Source organism: Ascaphus truei, chromosome 5, assembly GCF_040206685.1.
Source record: "Ascaphus truei isolate aAscTru1 chromosome 5, aAscTru1.hap1, whole genome shotgun sequence".
In the NCBI taxonomy this organism is placed as follows: domain Eukaryota; kingdom Metazoa; phylum Chordata; class Amphibia; order Anura; family Ascaphidae; genus Ascaphus; species Ascaphus truei.
Window position 1 is genome coordinate 304461156 of NC_134487.1, and position 18738 is coordinate 304479893.

The 18738-nt window shown below is 55.9% G+C and overlaps 1 non-coding gene across 1 annotated transcript; it reads right to left on the reverse strand.

Moving 5' to 3' along the window:
• Positions 1-6926: 6926 nt before the first annotated feature.
• TRNAI-UAU (transfer RNA isoleucine (anticodon UAU)) lies at positions 6927-7019 on the reverse strand. The gene is given in 2 exon segments: positions 6927-6962; positions 6982-7019. It is a non-coding gene; the product is annotated as a tRNA-Ile (tRNA).
• Positions 7020-18738: the final 11719 nt, after the last annotated feature.

An 18738-nucleotide genomic window follows, 5' to 3' on the forward strand; every position in this document is an offset into this window, starting at 1 on the left:
GACAGGCAATGCATTTTTTGGCAAATGCTTGTTTTCTACTGATTGTTAATTTTTGTTTATTGTTTGGATTAAATGGTTTTGAATTTGGATGGCTTGTTTTTAGTACATTTTAGGATTGGTTACCATTTTAAATTAATTATTTGTTTTGTTGGCTACTGGTTTAAATGAATGAATTGATTTGTTGGCTACTGGTTTTATTTATTTGATTGGTTGGATAGATGTTTATTTATTTGTATTCTTATGTTTTGGAATAACATAAATGTAATTATTTTGTTGTTTTACTGATAGATTAATGTAATTGATGTGTAGTTGAGGCTTTTTAGTTCTTTTATTGTTGGGGTGTTTAGGTGCTTTTGTATTTCTTTGATTTTTGTGTATTTTTGGCCTTAATTATTTTTATTAGGTTGACCATTGAGTGATATAGTGGCTTATCATGCCCATATTATATGGGTATGATATACCACTGTGCCAATCAATGGGTAAGGTGAGTATAGTGGGGCCGGGGTGGGTGGTTAGGCCTCCCGGCTGGGTAGCAGGGGACGGGGTTTAACCCCTTAATTACTATAGCGGTTATTAATCGCTAAGGTGATCAAGGGGTTAGGGGCCATTAGATTGTATTTTTTCTTGTATTTTTGCTGGCATCGGAGAACATGGACCTGCAGTATGCTGATGAGGATGTCCTTCATGATGGCAGGGTTAAGTTGAAGGTTTTATTTACTTTATTAATGCTGGCTGGCTAATGTTTGATTTTATAATGGGTAAATGCACTATTATCCATATCTGGATAATAGTAATTTTGCCCATTACTGTTCTATATGTTTTGGGGCTGTTGTTGGGGGTAGAGGAGGTGGGTAGTAGTGTGCTTTTTTGAATGTTTATTGTGGGTAGCGGGGGTGGGTGAAGGTGGTATTTGGCCCTTGGTGGGTGTTTATACCTACCGGGTGGGTAGCTGGAGGGGTTAACACCTTCATTACCTTAGCGCTATTAACCTCTAAGGTCATGAAGGGGTTTACTACACCCACAACCCCTGCAAGGCCTAAACACCCACCAAGGGCCAAATATCACCTTCACCCACCCCCGCTTCCCACAATAAACATGGAAGTGGTAGTTAACCCCTTCATTGCCTTAGTGGTTAGCCGCTAAGGTAATGAAGTTGCCTGTAAATGCATTTTTATTGCATGGGATTCATGCTGGGGGTCCCCGGTGCTGATATTAATGGGTATCAGCTCTGGAGTCTCCCGGCATGAATCTGATGCTGGAAAAAATGCATTTTTTTTCTAAGTCCTCTTGCCGCATCTCAGCAGCCTCGATCCAACTTTTTCTGGCATTAGGTTTTTTGGAGAAACTCGCCATTCTAGAGCCGTGATTATCCTCAATAAGCTAATCATGGCTAATAGAATTGCACGAGTTTAAGAACCTGCCGATAAGTGGCTTATCACCGTTCACCCGGCGATCTTTTTTTGACGGCTGAAAAAATTGGCGATTCTTGCCTTTATCGCCCACTTATCGAGGCTTATAGAATAGCAGTAGGTATTTTTGCCGAAAAGACAGCGATAAGTGGCTTATCGAGGCTTATAAAATAGGCCCCTAAGTAACTATTGGGTAACTTTCATGTTTGCCTTTAGAATGAGCTGTTCTCTCACCACCCTGTTGCTCAGTCTCTGGGGAATTTTGCAACTGAGCAAATGACCAGATATGAGAGAAAATAACACAAAGCGCTGGTCCTAACAGTTCACTCGGGCTAACCCGGTGTCTCCAGTAAACACCCTCATTATACCACACGGGGGGATTCTGTGATCCCACTATAGCTTCACATTGCTTGTTTATAAATCCCACTTCATTTATTAATTAGTCTTTTTTCTTTTTCTTTTTATATTCTCGTTGAGAGGAAATATTCTGAAAGCTTTTTTTTAAGTACCACAAACAGGAAACGTATTATACAACAACAATAAAAATGTTACTGTTTGATTTCCCAAGGTGTTGTCAGAGCAGTTTCCTAGCAAACGGGAATCTTAGCAAATGTTTAATTCCAGTATGTTATCTTTCACCTTCAAAATACACAATACTTCTATCATGGCTAATGGGTGTTTTTAATGGGAAAACATGTTTCCTGTGAGAAGATTTGCTGTTTTTTTCAGGTATTATGAATCTATTCTATCTTGTACTTCTTTATAATTGCATTTTAGTGCTTTCAATTATCGCCACTAACAATGCATTCTGTGTTCAGTGAGTACCCTCATTATGTACAGCGAGTACCCTCATTGTGTTCAGCGGGTACCTTCATTGTGTTCAGCGAGTACCTTCATTGTGTTCAGCGAGTACCCTCATTGTGTTCAGCGGGTACCTTCATTGTGTTCAGCGAGTACCCTCATTGTGTTCAGCGAGTACCCTCATTGTGTTCAGCGAGTACCTTCATTGTGTTCAGCGAGTACTTTCATTGTGTTCAGTGAGTAATTTAATTGTGTTCAGTGAGTAACTTAATTGTGTTCAGTGAGTAACTTATGTAGCCTGGAGCTCCCGCAGCTCCTGGAGACCCCCCTCCCCTTGAGCAGCTCGATCGCAGTTGCTGAAAGACCCGATGGCTGCTTCCAAGGGTGGGGGCTTGAGCAGGGAGCAGCGCAGCTTCCCCTGCCTGCGGCCGGTTGCCGGGGACGCGATCGGGCCGTTGCTAAGGCCGCGATCGCGTCTCTAAGGTCCCGGCGGCCGGTGAAGCAGGGCGCCGCCATTGGGATGCGGGTTGCGCATGCGCAGGGACGCGTAGGCGCAGGAAGAGTCCCAGAAACAGGGCAAAGTCGCGCGAGGTCGAGACAGCCCGGGAAAGCTTGCGCAAGCGCAGTGCAGGGTAGGAAAAGCCCGCGAACCCCTAGCCTACCAGGGAAGGCTCTGAGCTGGGACTACATATCCCATGAGCCTCTGTATGCCCCACGTGACACCAGGGAGCCAATAGGGCTTAGGAAGGCCAGGCAGGCAAAGAGATACATTGTTTGGGCTGCAGCACGTTTGTCAGTTGGAGCTGGGGAGCTGTGAGGGAAGGAAGGGTGCAGAGAGCATGTGCAGCTCCTGCATCGAGTAAGGTCCCCCACATCCCAAGTAAGGCCCCAACTCCCCACCAGGTTAGTGGGTAAGTGCTGAGGGACGGCCCAAGACAGGGACGCTGCCCTTAGTGCGTGTGTGTGTGCTGTCTTGTCAGGATCACGGCTGGCAGGGCTGTGAGGCCTGACAAGAAGGCATAGTATAGTGTGCAGCAAGTTGCTGTACGCGTTACGAAGTTTGCAGTGCGTAGTGTAGTGTTAGTGTTAGGGTTCAGTGAGTGTCAGGACTGGGATGAGTTAGGGGAGTGGGGCAGGTTATTACCCCGCAGGCCCTAGGAGTTTTCCCCAAGTCACCCCAGGTTGCGGTTCATCAGGGACAGGCCCTAGGTTAGGGTTCCTGTCACGTTAGGGTTAGTTAGGGATAGACAGGGATAGCGGCGGTTGCTGTTCCCGTGATTCGGTTGGTGTTACCGTGAGACGGTTGTGTTCCCGTGAAGCGGTGGGACCCTCGTTGGGGTTCCTGGAGAAGTACCTGGATAGGATCAGACGGATGCATCGCACGTCTTACCCTTTTAGAAGAGTTTGCAGGCTCGAGCATCGGAGTGCTCGGAAGGTATTCAATATATATGTGCACCAACAGGCCTAACACATTAATTAGTGACTGCGCAGTCACCCACGTTCTCCACTAGAGTGCGGGACATTGGGTGGGGATTCTCGGGACACTGGGTGGGATCACCTAGGGTTGGGAAGCGTCCTGCGCGACGCAGTAAGTGTCTCCTCTAGATAGGGACACAGGTTATGATGTTATGATATGTTTTCTTGCATGTTCAGTAAAGTCCCTAGTTAATATATATATCTGTGTGAGTATCGATTATTGTGATTGTCCTGCGAGGAACCACTCCCCCTATGGTGGGAGCCATCGCAGGTGGAGGCGCTGCATCGTTGGAAGTAAGTACCCCTAGTATAAATGCCCCAGGTTCCCCGTGGCGGAAGCTCAGCCCTCCTGTGAGCCAACAGGTATAGCACCACACTGAGAAGTAGTCAGATACACCTACACACCCCAATCTCACTTAGGGTGCGGGTAAGAGGGCTACACTTAATTGTGTTCAGCGAGTACCTTCATTGTGTTCAGCGAGTACCTTCATTGTGTTCAGCGAGTACCTTCATTGTGTTCAGCGAGTACCTTCATTGTGTTCAGCGAGTACCTTCATTGTGTTCAGCGAGTACCTTCATTGTGTTCAGCGAGTACCTTCATTGTGTTCAGCGAGTACCTTCATTGTGTTCAGCGAGTACTTTCATTGTGTTCAGCGAGTACTTTCATTGTGTTCAGCAAGTACCTTCATTGTGTTCAGCGAGTACCTTCATTGTGTTCAGCGAGTACTTTCACTGTGTTCAGAGAGTACCCTCATTGTGTTCAGCGAGTACCTTCATTGTGTTCAGCGAGTACCTTCATTGTGTTCAGCGAGTACCTTCATTGTGTTCAGCGAGTACTCTCATTGTGTTCAGTGAGTACCTTCATTGTGTTCAGCGAGTACCTTCATTGTGTTCAGTGAGTACTTTCACTGTGTTCAGCGAGTACCCTCATTGTGTTCATGTTTGTGTTATCATTGCCACTTTAAAATGTTTGATTTTATTCTTAATGTAAATCTAAAAATATTTGTGAATCTTACTTTGTTGTAATTATCACAACTTGATAAAGTGATTTAGTGCTAATTCAAACAGTAATACATCGTTTGGGCAGTGAAATAAAGAGTAGGGGTCGAAGCTTGTGACACGAAACCTCCTTTTCCTACCCCATCACGGGCCCCCCGGATAAGAATTGATTTGTTTTTTTGGTTAGGTACAGAAACCTTTGATAGAATTTTGTAAACGTTGTTTTTCTTTTTTAGACTCATGAAAGCCAGATGGGCGAACAATAAAAGAATACTTTGTAGCATTTTTTACAGTGCGTGACCATGAACACTTACCTGTCTGAGTTTTCCGATCTTTACTGAAACTACTGAGTCGTACCACTGTTTGTACAGCACACTGAACATGAATGCACTATATGTATGTGGTATAACAGGGCTATGAAAACGTGTTCTGAAATGTGCTTCTGTAATGCTCATTGTTTTGCTGAATCTCAATGTTACCAAAATTACTGCATGTAGGGGTGGCCACCTCCAGTCCTCATTGGCCACCAACAGGTCAGGTTTTCAGGATATCCCTCCTTCAGCACAGGTGGCTCAGTCACAGACAGCAGGGATATTTTGAAAACCTGACCTGTTGGTGGCCCTTGACGACTAGGCCGTGCTTATAGTGACGGCGACGCGACGTCGCCCGAAAACAAAAGCATTGCCGCCGCCGCGTGTGCTTATAGTGCGCGCGACAGCGACAAAGCGACGGAGCGAAAACTGATAGCCGCCAACATTTGATTTTTCAAGGGCTGTCGCGTCACGTGACGGCCCTTGAACCAATCAAATTGCCGAAATTACGCGACGCCGACGCCCGGCGAAATATAACTTCGTGTTGCCGTCGCTATCAACGGCCCTGTAGGCACGGCCCTAGGGTTTGCCACCTCTGCATTTCCTAAATAAACGTACCATACAAGTGTTCTTGTTTAGTAACTACTCCCAGCTCCAAAAATAGCGATACAGAGACTCTGAGAAATGATCTGAGACCCAAAAATGACAAGTATATGACATACCGGTATATGAAGTCCAAAAGATGGGTCTAAATCCGCAGCAAATCAGGTTATAAGTTCTTGGGCAAATAACATCGCATATTGTGTACAATGAAGGACTGAACTAACAGGGAAAGATGGACCCAGTAAGAGAGTAGCTAGAGAAACTAGAGCCAGCCTTGAACCGAACCCTTAGTGACTCATTAGCATGAATATCTCGGTCCTAGCTTCTGCGTCCCTTAATGTCCAAAGATATTGAGGTAAATACCTGTGTCCTTATGGTAAAGCCTTGTAGGATCCCGCGTGCTGAAGCTGTGGTGATACCGAAGCCTCAGACCGTCCGGGAAAAACTTCAGGCTGCTCACATGGAGGTGCCCGTCTCCTCTCGGCGTTCTCCCACGAGGCGTAGCGAATTGCCGAAACCTGCGCTGCGGAAGTGCGTCACTCCAATCGTGGGGCAGTAGAGTTGAAAAAATTGGTGGAGCAGCAGGAACCCAGAGAAAGCACCGATCAACTCACCAGAGGTAGCAAAAAAATAAAAAAGGTTTATTGAATTACATTGTTAAAAACAAAAAACAAACTAACATAAAAAACAAAATCTCCTACATGTTACAGGCTCTCCAGCCCTTTCTCAAGGAGTATGAGAGGGGTCTGATGGAATGATGTATATACAGTATAGCCCCTCCTCCTGAACTCCCAACACCAGAAATGCATGACAGGTGATTAAGACATTTAACAATTAACTCATAAAGTGTGTCCATGTCTCTATATTGATAATGCACTAGGAAAATAATGAATCATAAATCAATATGGGAACATGTATAAATAAACAGCTAGGCAGTGGACAGAGAAATCTACAATATAAGTAAACTCAATGTCTTATAAAGAAATTGATACAGATTGTGTTGAATAAAGGTGTACCCCACTAGTTGATTAATTAAGCTATCCCTATCACATAAGAGATGAGGACACATAAACGTGTTGATTGCATAAACATAGGAAAAGCTGGTATAACCTTCATGAAGTAATAGATATAATACAGAACAGAGAACATGTCACAAAGATATAAAAACTACAATGTATATGAGAATAAACAAGGATATACATCCAATTGGTTTGGCAAAAAAAGTGTTTTAAAAGAAAAGAAAAGAAGGGAAGAATGAAAGAAAGATAAAACAAGTCCTGTTGGTATGATCTGTGAACTGTAAACGTAACCACGAGAGGATAAGGTATGCTCCAGGTGAGGCTTGAACTTACAACCTCGGCATAGTTTAGCACATACTGACATATAAGTACCGCGCGCTAACCGATTGCGCCACTGGAGCACATACAAAATCATCTCTTAGAAAGCAAATAATATAAAATGATCATATCAATAGAATATATTATTTGATCATTTGTATATGTTATTATATGATGTGATTCCACAGTTCAAAGGTAACACTGAAACCTCAAAAAAGTCTTGTAATTTGAAAGATTAATCAAACTTAGCCGACTATGCCTGTGACTTCCAGGATTCGGCAGCACACGGAGGGGGAGGGGGATCCCTTATCACTGTAGATGAGCGGTCTGGATTTCCTTAGCCAGCGGGACTTTCAGCCTTGAAGTGGGTCTGCACTAGGAGGTAAGAAGATTTATTGCAACACTGTCCCTCCAGGACCTCACATGGCTCCCCCACGGACGTCCAATCTTTCCTACCCATGATCCTTCCTCCATAACCTCAGTGGAGTGAACGCACTCCAGAGCAGGACAGTGCTGTGTTTCATTGATAACTAACTCATCGAGGATTTTGAGCACTTACCGAACAATTTAGCAAGGTTGCTATTCAGAAAGCTCAGGTGACCTGCCACACTCGGACGGGAAGTGCATCTCCCCGAGCTTCAGCTCAAACACTCCAAAAACATCTTCCATTTTTTTTTAAAGGATGTGACATCATCTTAAAGGGATGATGTCACATCCTTTTTTTTTAAAATGGCTGCCATCACATGGTATTTCAACCAATCAGATTGTGAGATATATAACACGTGGTACACCCCCAATCCAATTGGTTGAAGTACCATGTGAAGGCTGCCATTTTTTTAAAAGGCTGTTACATCATCCCTTTAAGATGATGTCACATCCTTTAAAAAAAATTGAAGATGTCACATGGTACTTCAACCAATCTGATTGGGGATGTACCATGTGATGCCTCACATGATATATCTCACAATCCGATTGGTTCCTGTACCATGTGGTGGCAGCCATTTTGTTTGAAGGATGTGACATACCTCCCTTGAAGATGATGTCACATCCTTAAAAAAATTTAAAAATAACTCTTTCACATGGTACAGCATCCAATCGGAGTGGGGCCGTACCACCTGACCCTCAAATGTGAAGTCACAAGCCGTGCGGCGGGAACATGACAAACAGTGCGGCGGGAACATGACAAACCGTGCGGCCGGAACATGCCAAACCGTGCGGCGGGAACACGCCAAACCGTGCGGCGGGAACATGCCAAACCGTGCGGCGGGAACATGCCAAACCGTGCGGCGGGAACACGCCAAACCGTGCGGCGGGAACATGCCAAACCGTGCGGCGGGAACATGCCAAACCGTGCGGCGGGAACATGCCAAACCGTTCAGCGGGAACACGCCAAACCGTGCGGCGGGAACATGCCAAACCGTGCGGCGGGAACATGCCAAACCGTGCGGCGGGAACATGCCAAACCGTGCGGCGGGAACATGCCAAACCGTGCGGCGGGAACACGCCAAACCGTGCGGCGGGAACATGACAAACCGTGCGGCGGGAACATGCCAAACCGTGCGGCGGGAACATGCCAAACCGTGCGGCGGGAACATGCCAAACCGTGCGGCGGGAACACGCCAAACCGTGCGGCGGGAACACGCCAAACCGTGCGGCGGGAACATGCCAAACCGTGCGGCGGGAACATGCCAAACCGTGCGGCGGGAACACGCCAAACCGTGCGGCGGGAACATGCCAAACCGTGCGGCGGGAACATGCCAAACCGTGCGGCGGGAACATGACAAACCGTGCGGCGGGAACATGCCAAACCGTGCAGCGGGAACATGCCAAACGGTGCGGCGGGAACATGCCAAACCGTGCGGCGGGAACATGCCAAACCGTTCTGCGGGAACATGCCAAACCGTGCGGCGGGAACATGCCAAATCGTGCGGCGGGAACATGCCAAACCGTGCGGCGGGAACGTGACAAACCGTGCGGCGGGAACATGCCAAACCGTGCGGCGGGAACATGCCAAACCGTGCGGCGGGAACATGCCAAACCGTGCGGCGGGAACATGCCAAACCGTGAGGGGGGAAAATGCCAAACCGTGCGGAGGGAACATGCCAAACCGTGCGGCGGGAACATGCCAAACCGTGCGGCGGGAACATGCCAAACCGTGGGGGGGGAAAATGCCAAACCGTGCGGCGGGAACATGCCAAACCGTGCGGCGGGAACACGCCAAACCGTGCGGCGGGAACATGCCAAACCGTGCGGCGGGAACATGCCAAACCGTGCGGCGGGAACATGCCAAACCGTGGGGGGGGAACATGCCAAACCGTGCGGCGGGAACATGCCAAACCGTGCGGCGGGAACACGCCAAACCGTGCGGCGGGAACATGCCAAACCGTGCGGCGGGAACATGCCAAACCGTGCGGCGGGAACACGGCAAACCGGGAACATGCCAAACCGTGCGGCGGGAACATGCCAAACCGTGCGGCGGGAACATGCCAAACCGGGAACATGCCAAACGGTGCGGCGGGAACATGCCAAACCGTGCGGCGGGAACATGCCAAACCGGGAACATGCCAAACCGTGCGGCGGGAACATGCCAAACCGTGCGGCGGGAACATGCCAAACCGTGCGGCGGGAACATGCCAAACCGGGAACATGCCAAACCGTGCGGCGGGAACATGCCAAACCGTGCGGCGGGAACATGCCAAACCGTGCGGCGGGAACATGACAAACCGTGCGGCGGGAACATGCCAAACCGTGCGGCGGGAACATGCCAAACTGTGCGGCGGGAACATGCCAAACCGTGCGGCGGGAACACGCCAAACCGTGCGGCGGGAACACGCCAAACCGTGCGGCGGGAACATGCCAAACCGTGCGGCGGGAACATGCCAAACCGTGCGGCGGGAACATGCCAAACCGTTCGGCGGGAACATGACAAACCGTGGGGGGGGAACGTGACAAACCGTGCGGCGGGAACATGCCAAACCGTGCGGCGGGAACATGCCAAACCGTGCGGCGGGAACATGCCAAACCGTGCGGCGGGAACATGCCAAACCGTGCGGCGGGAACATGCCAAACCGTGCGGCGGGAACACGCCAAACCGTGCGGCGGGAACATGCCAAACCGTTCGGCGGGAACATGCCAAACCGTGCGGCGGGAACACGGCAAACCGGGAACATGCCAAACCGTGCGGCGGGAACATGCCAAACTGTGCGGCGGGAACATGCCAAACCGTGCGGCGGGAACAAGCCAAACCGTGCGGCGGGAACATGCCAAACCGTGCGGCGGGAACACGCCAAACCGTGCGGCGGGAACATGCCAAACCGTGCGGCGGGAACACGCCAAACCGTGCGGCGGGAACATGCCAAACCGTGCGGCGGGAACACGCCAAACCGTGCGGCGGGAACACGCCAAACCGTGCGGCGGGAACATGCCAAATCGTGCGGCGGGAACACGCCAAACCGTGCGGCGGGAACATGCCAAACCGTGCGGCGGGAACACGCCAAACCGTGCGGCGGGAACATGCCAAACCGTGCGGCGGGAACACGCCAAACCGTGCGGCGGGAACATGCCAAACCGTGCGGCGGGAACATGCCAAACCGTGCGGCGGGAACATGACAAACCATTCGGCGGGAACATGCCAAACCGTGCGGCGGGAACATGCCAAACCGTGCGGCGGGAACACGCCAAACCGTGCGGCGGGAACATGCCAAACCGTGCGGCGGGAACAAGACAAACCGTGCGGCGGGAACATGCCAAACCGTGCGGCGGGAACATGCCAAACCGTTCGGCGGGAACATGCCAAACCGTCGGTGGGAACAAGACAAACCGTGCGGCGGGAAAACGCCAAACCGTGCAGCGGGAACACGCCAAACCGTGCGGCGGGAACATGCCAAACCGTGCGGCGGGAACATGCCAAACCGTGCGGCGGGAACACGCCAAACCATGCGGCGGGAACATGACAAACCGTGCGGCGGGAACATGACAAACCGTGCGGCGGGAACATGCCAAACCGTGCGGCGGGAACATGCCAAACCGTGCGGCGGGAACATGCCAAACCGTTCGGCGGGAACATGCCAAACCGTGGGGGGGGAACGTGACAAACCGTGCGGCGGGAACATGACAAACCGTGCGGCGGGAACATGCCAAACCGTGGGGGGGGAACATGCCAAATCGTGCGGCGGGAACATGCCAAACCGTGCGGCGGGAACATGCCAAACCGTGCGGCGGGAACATGCCAAACCGTGCGGGGGGAAAGTGCCAAACCGTGCGGCGGGAACACGCCAAACCGTGCGGCGGGAACATGCCAAACCGTGCGGCGGGAACATGCCAAACCGTGCGGCGGGAACACGCCAAACCATGCGGCGGGAACATGACAAACCGTGCGGCGGGAACATGACAAACCGTGCGGCGGGAACATGCCAAACCGTGCGGCGGGAACATGCCAAACCGTGCGGCGGGAACATGCCAAACCGTTCGGCGGGAACATGCCAAACCGTGGGGGGGGAACGTGACAAACCGTGCGGCGGGAACATGACAAACCGTGCGGCGGGAACATGCCAAACCGTGGGGGGGGAACATGCCAAATCGTGCGGCGGGAACATGCCAAACCGTGCGGCGGGAACATGCCAAACCGTGCGGCGGGAACATGCCAAACCGTGCGGGGGGAACGTGCCAAACCGTGCGGCGGGAACACGCCAAACCGTGCGGCGGGAACACGCCAAACCGTGCGGCGGGAACACGCCAAACCGTGCGGCGGGAACACGCCAAACCGTGCGGCGGGAATACGCCAAACCGTGCGGCGGGAACATGCCAAACCGTGCAGCGGGAACATGCCAAACCGTGCGGCGGGAACATGCCAAACCGTGCGGCTGGAACACGCCAAACCGTGCGGCGGGAATACGCCAAACCGTGCGGCGGGAACATGCCAAACCGTGCGGCGGGAACACGCCAAACCGTGCGGCGGGAACATGACACAAACCGTGCGGCGGGAACATGACACAAACCGTGCGGCGGGAACATGCCAAACCGTGCGGCGGGAACACGCCAAACCGTGCGGCGGGAACATGACACAAACCGTGCGGCGGGAACATGCCAAACCGTGCGGCGGGAACATGCCAAACCGTGCGGCGGGAACATGCCAAACCGTGCGGCGGGAACATGCCAAACCGTGCGGCGGGAACATGCCAAACCGTGCGGCGGGAACATGCCAAACCGTGCGGCGGGAACGTGACAAACCGTGCGGCGGGAACATGCCAAACCGTGCGGCGGGAACATGCCAAACCGTGGGGGGGGAACATGCCAAACCGTGCGGCGGGAACATGCCAAACCGTGCGGCGGGAACACGCCAAACCGTGCGGCGGGAACATGCCAAACCGTGCGGCGGGAACATGCCAAACCGTGCGGCGGGAACACGGCAAACCGGGAACATGCCAAACCATGCGGCGGGAACATGCCAAACCGTGCGGCGGGAACATGCCAAACCGTGCGGCGGGAACATGCCAAACCGTGCGGCGGGAACATGCCAAACCGTGCGGCGGGAACATGCCAAACCGTGCGGCGGGAACATGCCAAACCGTGCGGCGGGAACATGCCAAACCGTGCGGCGGGAACATGCCAAACCGTGCGGCGGGAACATGCCAAACCGGGAACATGCCAAACGGTGCGGCGGGAACATGCCAAACGGTGCGGCGGGAACATGCCAAACCGGGAACATGCCAAACCGTGCGGCGGGAACATGCCAAACCGGGAACACGCCAAACCGTGCGGCGGGAACATGCCAAACCGTGCGGCGGGAACATGCCAAACCGGGAACATGCCAAACCGTGCGGCGGGAACATGCCAAACCGTGCGGCGGGAACATGCCAAACCGTGCGGCGGGAACATGACAAACCGTGCGGCGGGAACACGCCAAACCGTGCGGCGGGAACATGCCAAACTGTGCGGCGGGAACATGCCAAACCGTGCGGCGGGAACATGCCAAACCGTGCGGCGGGAACATGCCAAACCGTGCGGCGGGAACATGCCAAACAGTGCGGCGGGAACACGCCAAACCGTGCGGCGGGAACATGCCAAACCGTGCGGCGGGAACATGCCAAACCGTGCGGCGGGAACACGCCAAACCGTGCGGCGGGAACACGCCAAACCGTGCGGCGGGAACACGCCAAACCGTGCGGCGGGAACATGCCAAACCGTGCGGCGGGAACATGCCAAATCGTGCGGCGGGAACACGCCAAACCGTGCGGCGGGAACACGCCAAACCGTGCGGCGGGAACATGCCAAACCGTGCGGCGGGAACACGCCAAACCGTGCGGCGGGAACATGCCAAACCGTGCGGCGGGAACATGCCAAACCGTTCGGCGGGAACATGCCAAACCGTGCGGCGGGAACACGCCAAACCGTGCGGCGGGAACACGCCAAACCGTGCGGCGGGAATACGCCAAACCGTGCGGCGGGAACACGCCAAACCGTGCGGCGGGAACATGCCAAACCGTGCGGCGGGAACACGCCAAACCGTGCGGCGGGAACATGACACAAACCGTGCGGCGGGAACATGCCAAACCGTGCGGCGGGAACACGCCAAACCGTGCGGCGGGAACATGCCAAACCGTGCGGCGGGAACACGCCAAACCGTGCGGCGGGAACATGCCAAACCGTGCGGCGGGAACATGCCAAACCGTGCGGCGGGAACATGCCAAACCGGGAACATGCCAAACCGTGCGGTGGGAACATGCCAAACCGTGCGGCGGGAACACGCCAAACCGTGCGGCGGGAACATGCCAAACCGTGCGGCGGGAACATGCCAAACCGTGCGGCGGGAACATGACAAACCGTGCGGCGGGAACACGCCAAACCGTGCGGCGGGAACACGCCAAACCGTGCGGCGGGAACACGCCAAACCGTGCGGCGGGAACATGCCAAACCGTGCGGCGGGAACATGACAAACTGTTCGGCGGGAACATGCCAAACCGTGCGGCGGGAACATGCCAAACCGTGCGGCGGGAACATGCCAAACCGTGCAGCGGGAACACGCCAAACCGTGCGGCGGGAACATGCCAAACCGAGCGGTGGGAACATGCCAAACCGTGCGGCGGGAACATGCCAAACCGTGCGGCGGGAACATGCCAAACCGTGCGGCGGGAACACGCCAAACCGTGCGGCGGGAACATGCCAAACCGTGCGGCGGGAACATGCCAAACCGTGCGGCGGGAACATGCCAAACCGTGGGGGGGGAACATGCCAAATCGTGCGGCGGGAACATGACAAATCGTGCGGCGGGAACATGACAAACTGTGCGGCAGGAACATGCCAAACCGTGCGGCGGGAACACGCTATACCGTGCGGCGGGAACATGCCAAACCATGCGGCGGGAACATGCCAAACCGGGAACATGCCAAACCGTGCGGTGGGAACATGCCAAACCGTGCGGCGGGAACATGCCAAACCGTGGGGGGGGAACATGCCAAATCGTGCGGCGGGAACATGACAAACCGTGCGGCGGGAACACGCCAAACCGTGCGGCGGGAACACGCCAAACCGTGCGGCGGGAACATGCCAAACCGTGCGGCGGGAACATGCCAAACCGTGCGGCGGGAACATGACAAACCGTGCGGCGGGAACATGCCAAACCATGCGGCGGGAACATGCCAAACCGTGCGGCGGGAACATGCCAAACCGTGCGGCGGGAACATGCCAAACCGTGCGGCGGGAACATGCCAAACCGTGCGGCGGGAACATGCCAAACCGTGCGGCGGGAACATGCCAAACCGTGGGGTGGGAACATGCCAAACCGTGCGGCGGGAACATGCCAAACCGTGCGGCGGGAACATGACAAACCGTGCGGCGGGAACACGCCAAACCGTGCGGCGGGAACATGCCAAACCGTGCGGCGGGAACATGCCAAACCGTGCGGCGGGAACATGCCAAACCGTGCGGCGGGAACATGCCAAACCGGGAACATGCCAAACCGTGCGGTGGGAACATGCCAAACCGTGCGGCGGGAACATGCCAAACCGTGCGGCGGGAACATGACACAAACCGTGCGGCGGGAACATGCCAAACCGTGCGGCGGGAACATGCCAAACCGTGCGGCGGGAACATGACACAAACCGTGCGGCGGGAACATGCCAAACCGTGCGGCGGGAACATGACACAAACCGTGCGGCGGGAACATGCCAAACCGTGCGGCGGGAACATGCCAAACCGTGCGGCGGGAACACGCCAAACCGTGCGGCGGGAACATGACAAACCGTGCGGCGGGAACACGCCAAACCGTGCGGCGGGAACATGACACAAACCGTGCGGCGGGAACATGCCAAACCGTGCGGCGGGAACATGACACAAACCGTGCGGCGGGAACATGCCAAACCGTGCGGCGGGAACATGCCAAACCGTGCGGCGGGAACACGCCAAACCGTGCGGCGGGAACATGCCAAACCATGCGGCGGGAACATGCCAAACCGTGCGGCGGGAACATGCCAAACCGTGCGGCGGGAACATGCCAAACCGTGCGGCGGGAACATGCCAAACCGTGGGGTGGGAACATGCCAAACCGTGCGGCGGGAACACGCCAAACCGTGCGGCGGGAACATGACAAACCGTGCGGCGGGAACACGCCAAACCGTGCGGCGGGAACATGCCAAACCGTGCGGCGGGAACATGCCAAACCGTGCGGCGGGAACATGCCAAACCGGGAACATGCCAAACCGTGCGGTGGGAACATGCCAAACCGTGCGGCGGGAACATGCCAAACCGTGCGGCGGGAACATGACACAAACCGTGCGGCGGGAACATGCCAAACCGTGCGGCGGGAACATGCCAAACCGTGCGGCGGGAACATGACACAAACCGTGCGGCGGGAACATGCCAAACCGTGCGGCGGGAACATGACACAAACCGTGCGGTGGGAACATGCCAAACCGTGCGGCGGGAACATGCCAAACCGTGCGGCGGGAACACGCCAAACCGTGCGGCGGGAACATGACAAACCGTGCGGCGGGAACACGCCAAACCGTGCGGCGGGAACATGACACAAACCGTGCGGCGGGAACATGCCAAACCGTGCGGCGGGAACATGACACAAACCGTGCGGCGGGAACATGCCAAACCGTGCGGCGGGAACATGCCAAACCGTGCGGCGGGAACATGCCAAACCGTGCGGCGGGAACATGCCAAACCGTGCGGCGGGAACATGCCAAACCGTGCGGCGGGAACATGCCAAACCGTGCGGCGGGAACATGCCAAACCGTGCGGCGGGAACATGCCAAACCGTGGGGGGGGGAACATGCCAAACCGTGCGGCGGGAACATGCCAAACCGTGCGGCGGGAACATGCCAAACCGTGCGGCGGGAACACGCCAAACCGTGCGGGGGGAACGTGCCAAACCGTGCGGCGGGAACGTGCCAAACCGTGCGGCGGGAACACGCCAAACCGTGCGGCGGGAACATGACAAACCGTGCGGCGGGAACACGCCAAACCGTGCGGCGGGAACATGCCAAACCGTGCGGCGGGAACATGACAAACCGTGCGGCGGGAACACGCCAAACCGTGCGGCGGGAACATGCCAAACCGTGCGGCGGGAACATGCCAAACCGTGCGGCGGGAACATGCCAAACCGTGCGGCGGGAACATGCCAAACCGGGAACATGCCAAACCGTGCGGCGGGAACATGCCAAACCGTGCGGCGGGAACATGCCAAACCGTGCGGCGGGAACATGACACAAACCGTGCGGCGGGAACATGCCAAACCGTGCGGCGGGAACATGCCAAACCGTGCGGCGGGAACATGACACAAACCGTGCGGCGGGAACATGCCAAACCGTGCGGCGGGAACATGACACAAACCGTGCGGCGGGAACATGCCAAACCGTGCGGCGGGAACATGCCAAACCGTGCGGCGGGAACACGCCAAACCGTGCGGCGGGAACATGACAAACCGTGCGGCGGGAACACGTCAAACCGTGCGGCGGGAACATGACACAAACCGTGCGGCGGGAACATGCCAAACCGTGCGGCGGGAACATGCCAAACCGTGCGGCGGGAACACGCCAAACCGTGCGGCGGGAACATGCCAAACCATGCGGCGGGAACATGCCAAACCGTGCGGCGGGAACATGCCAAACCGTGCGGCGGGAACATGCCAAACCGTGCGGCGGGAACATGCCAAACCGTGGGGTGGGAACATGCCAAACCGTGCGGCGGGAACACGCCAAACCGTGCGGCGGGAACATGACAAACCGTGCGGCGGGAACACGCCAAACCGTGCGGCGGGAACATGCCAAACCGTGCGGCGGGAACATGCCAAACCGTGCGGCGGGAACATGCCAAACCGTGCGGCGGGAACATGCCAAACCGGGAACATGCCAAACCGTGCGGTGGGAACATGCCAAACCGTGCGGCGGGAACATGCCAAACCGTGCGGCGGGAACATGACACAAACCGTGCGGCGGGAACATGCCAAACCGTGCGGCGGGAACATGCCAAACCGTGCGGCGGGAACATGACACAAACCGTGCGGCGGGAACATGCCAAACCGTGCGGCGGGAACATGACACAAACCGTGCGGCGGGAACATGCCAAACCGTGCGGCGGGAACATGCCAAACCGTGCGGCGGGAACACGCCAAACCTTGCGGCGGGAACATGACAAACCGTGCGGCGGGAACACGCCAAACCGTGCGGCGGGAACATGACACAAACCGTGCGGCGGGAACATGCCAAACCGTGCGGCGGGAACATGACACAAACCGTGCGGCGGGAACATGCCAAACCGTGCGGCGGGAACATGCCAAACCGTGCGGCGGGAACATGCCAAACCGTGCGGCGGGAACATGCCAAACCGTGCGGCGGGAACATGCCAAACCGTGCGGCGGGAACATGCCAAACCGTGCGGCGGGAACATGCCAAACCGTGCGGCGGGAACATGCCAAACCGTGCGGCGGGAACATGCCAAACCGTGGGGGGGGAACATGCCAAACCGTGCGGCGGGAACATGCCAAACCGTGCGGCGGGAACATGCCAAACCGTGCGGCGGGAACACGCCAAACCGTGCGGGGGGAACGTGCCAAACCGTGCGGCGGGAACGTGCCAAACCGTGCGGCGGGAACACGCCAAACCGTGCGGCGGGAACATGACAAACCGTGCGGCGGGAACACGCCAAACCGTGCGGCGGGAACATGCCAAACCGTGCGGCGGGAACATGACAAACCGTGCGGCGGGAACACGCCAAATCGTGCGGCGGGAACACGCCAAACCGTGCGGCGGGAACATGCCAAACCGTGCGGCGGGAACACGCCAAACCGTGCGGCGGGAACATGCCAAACCGTGCGGCGGGATCATGCAAACCGTGCGGCGGGAACACGCCAAACCGTGCGGTGGGAACACGCCAAACCGTGCAGCGGGAACATGCCAAACCGTGCGGCGGGAACATGCCAAACCGTGCGGCGGGAACATGCCAAACCGTGCGGCGGGAACATGCCAAACCGTTCGGCGGGAACATGCCAAACCGTGCGGCGGGAACACGCCAAACCGTGCGGCGGGAACACGCCAAACCGGGAACATGCCAAACCGTGCGGCGGGAACATGCCAAACCGTGCGGCGGGAACATGCCAAACCGTGCCGCGGGAACATGCCAAACCGTGCGGCGGGAACATGCCAAACCGTGCGTCGGGAACATGCCAAACCGTGCGGCGGGAACATGCCAAACCGTGCGGCGGGAACATGCCAAACCGTGCGGCGGGAACATGACAAACCGTTCGGCGGGAACATGCCAAACCGTGCGGCGGGAACACGCCAAACCGTGCGGCGGGAACAT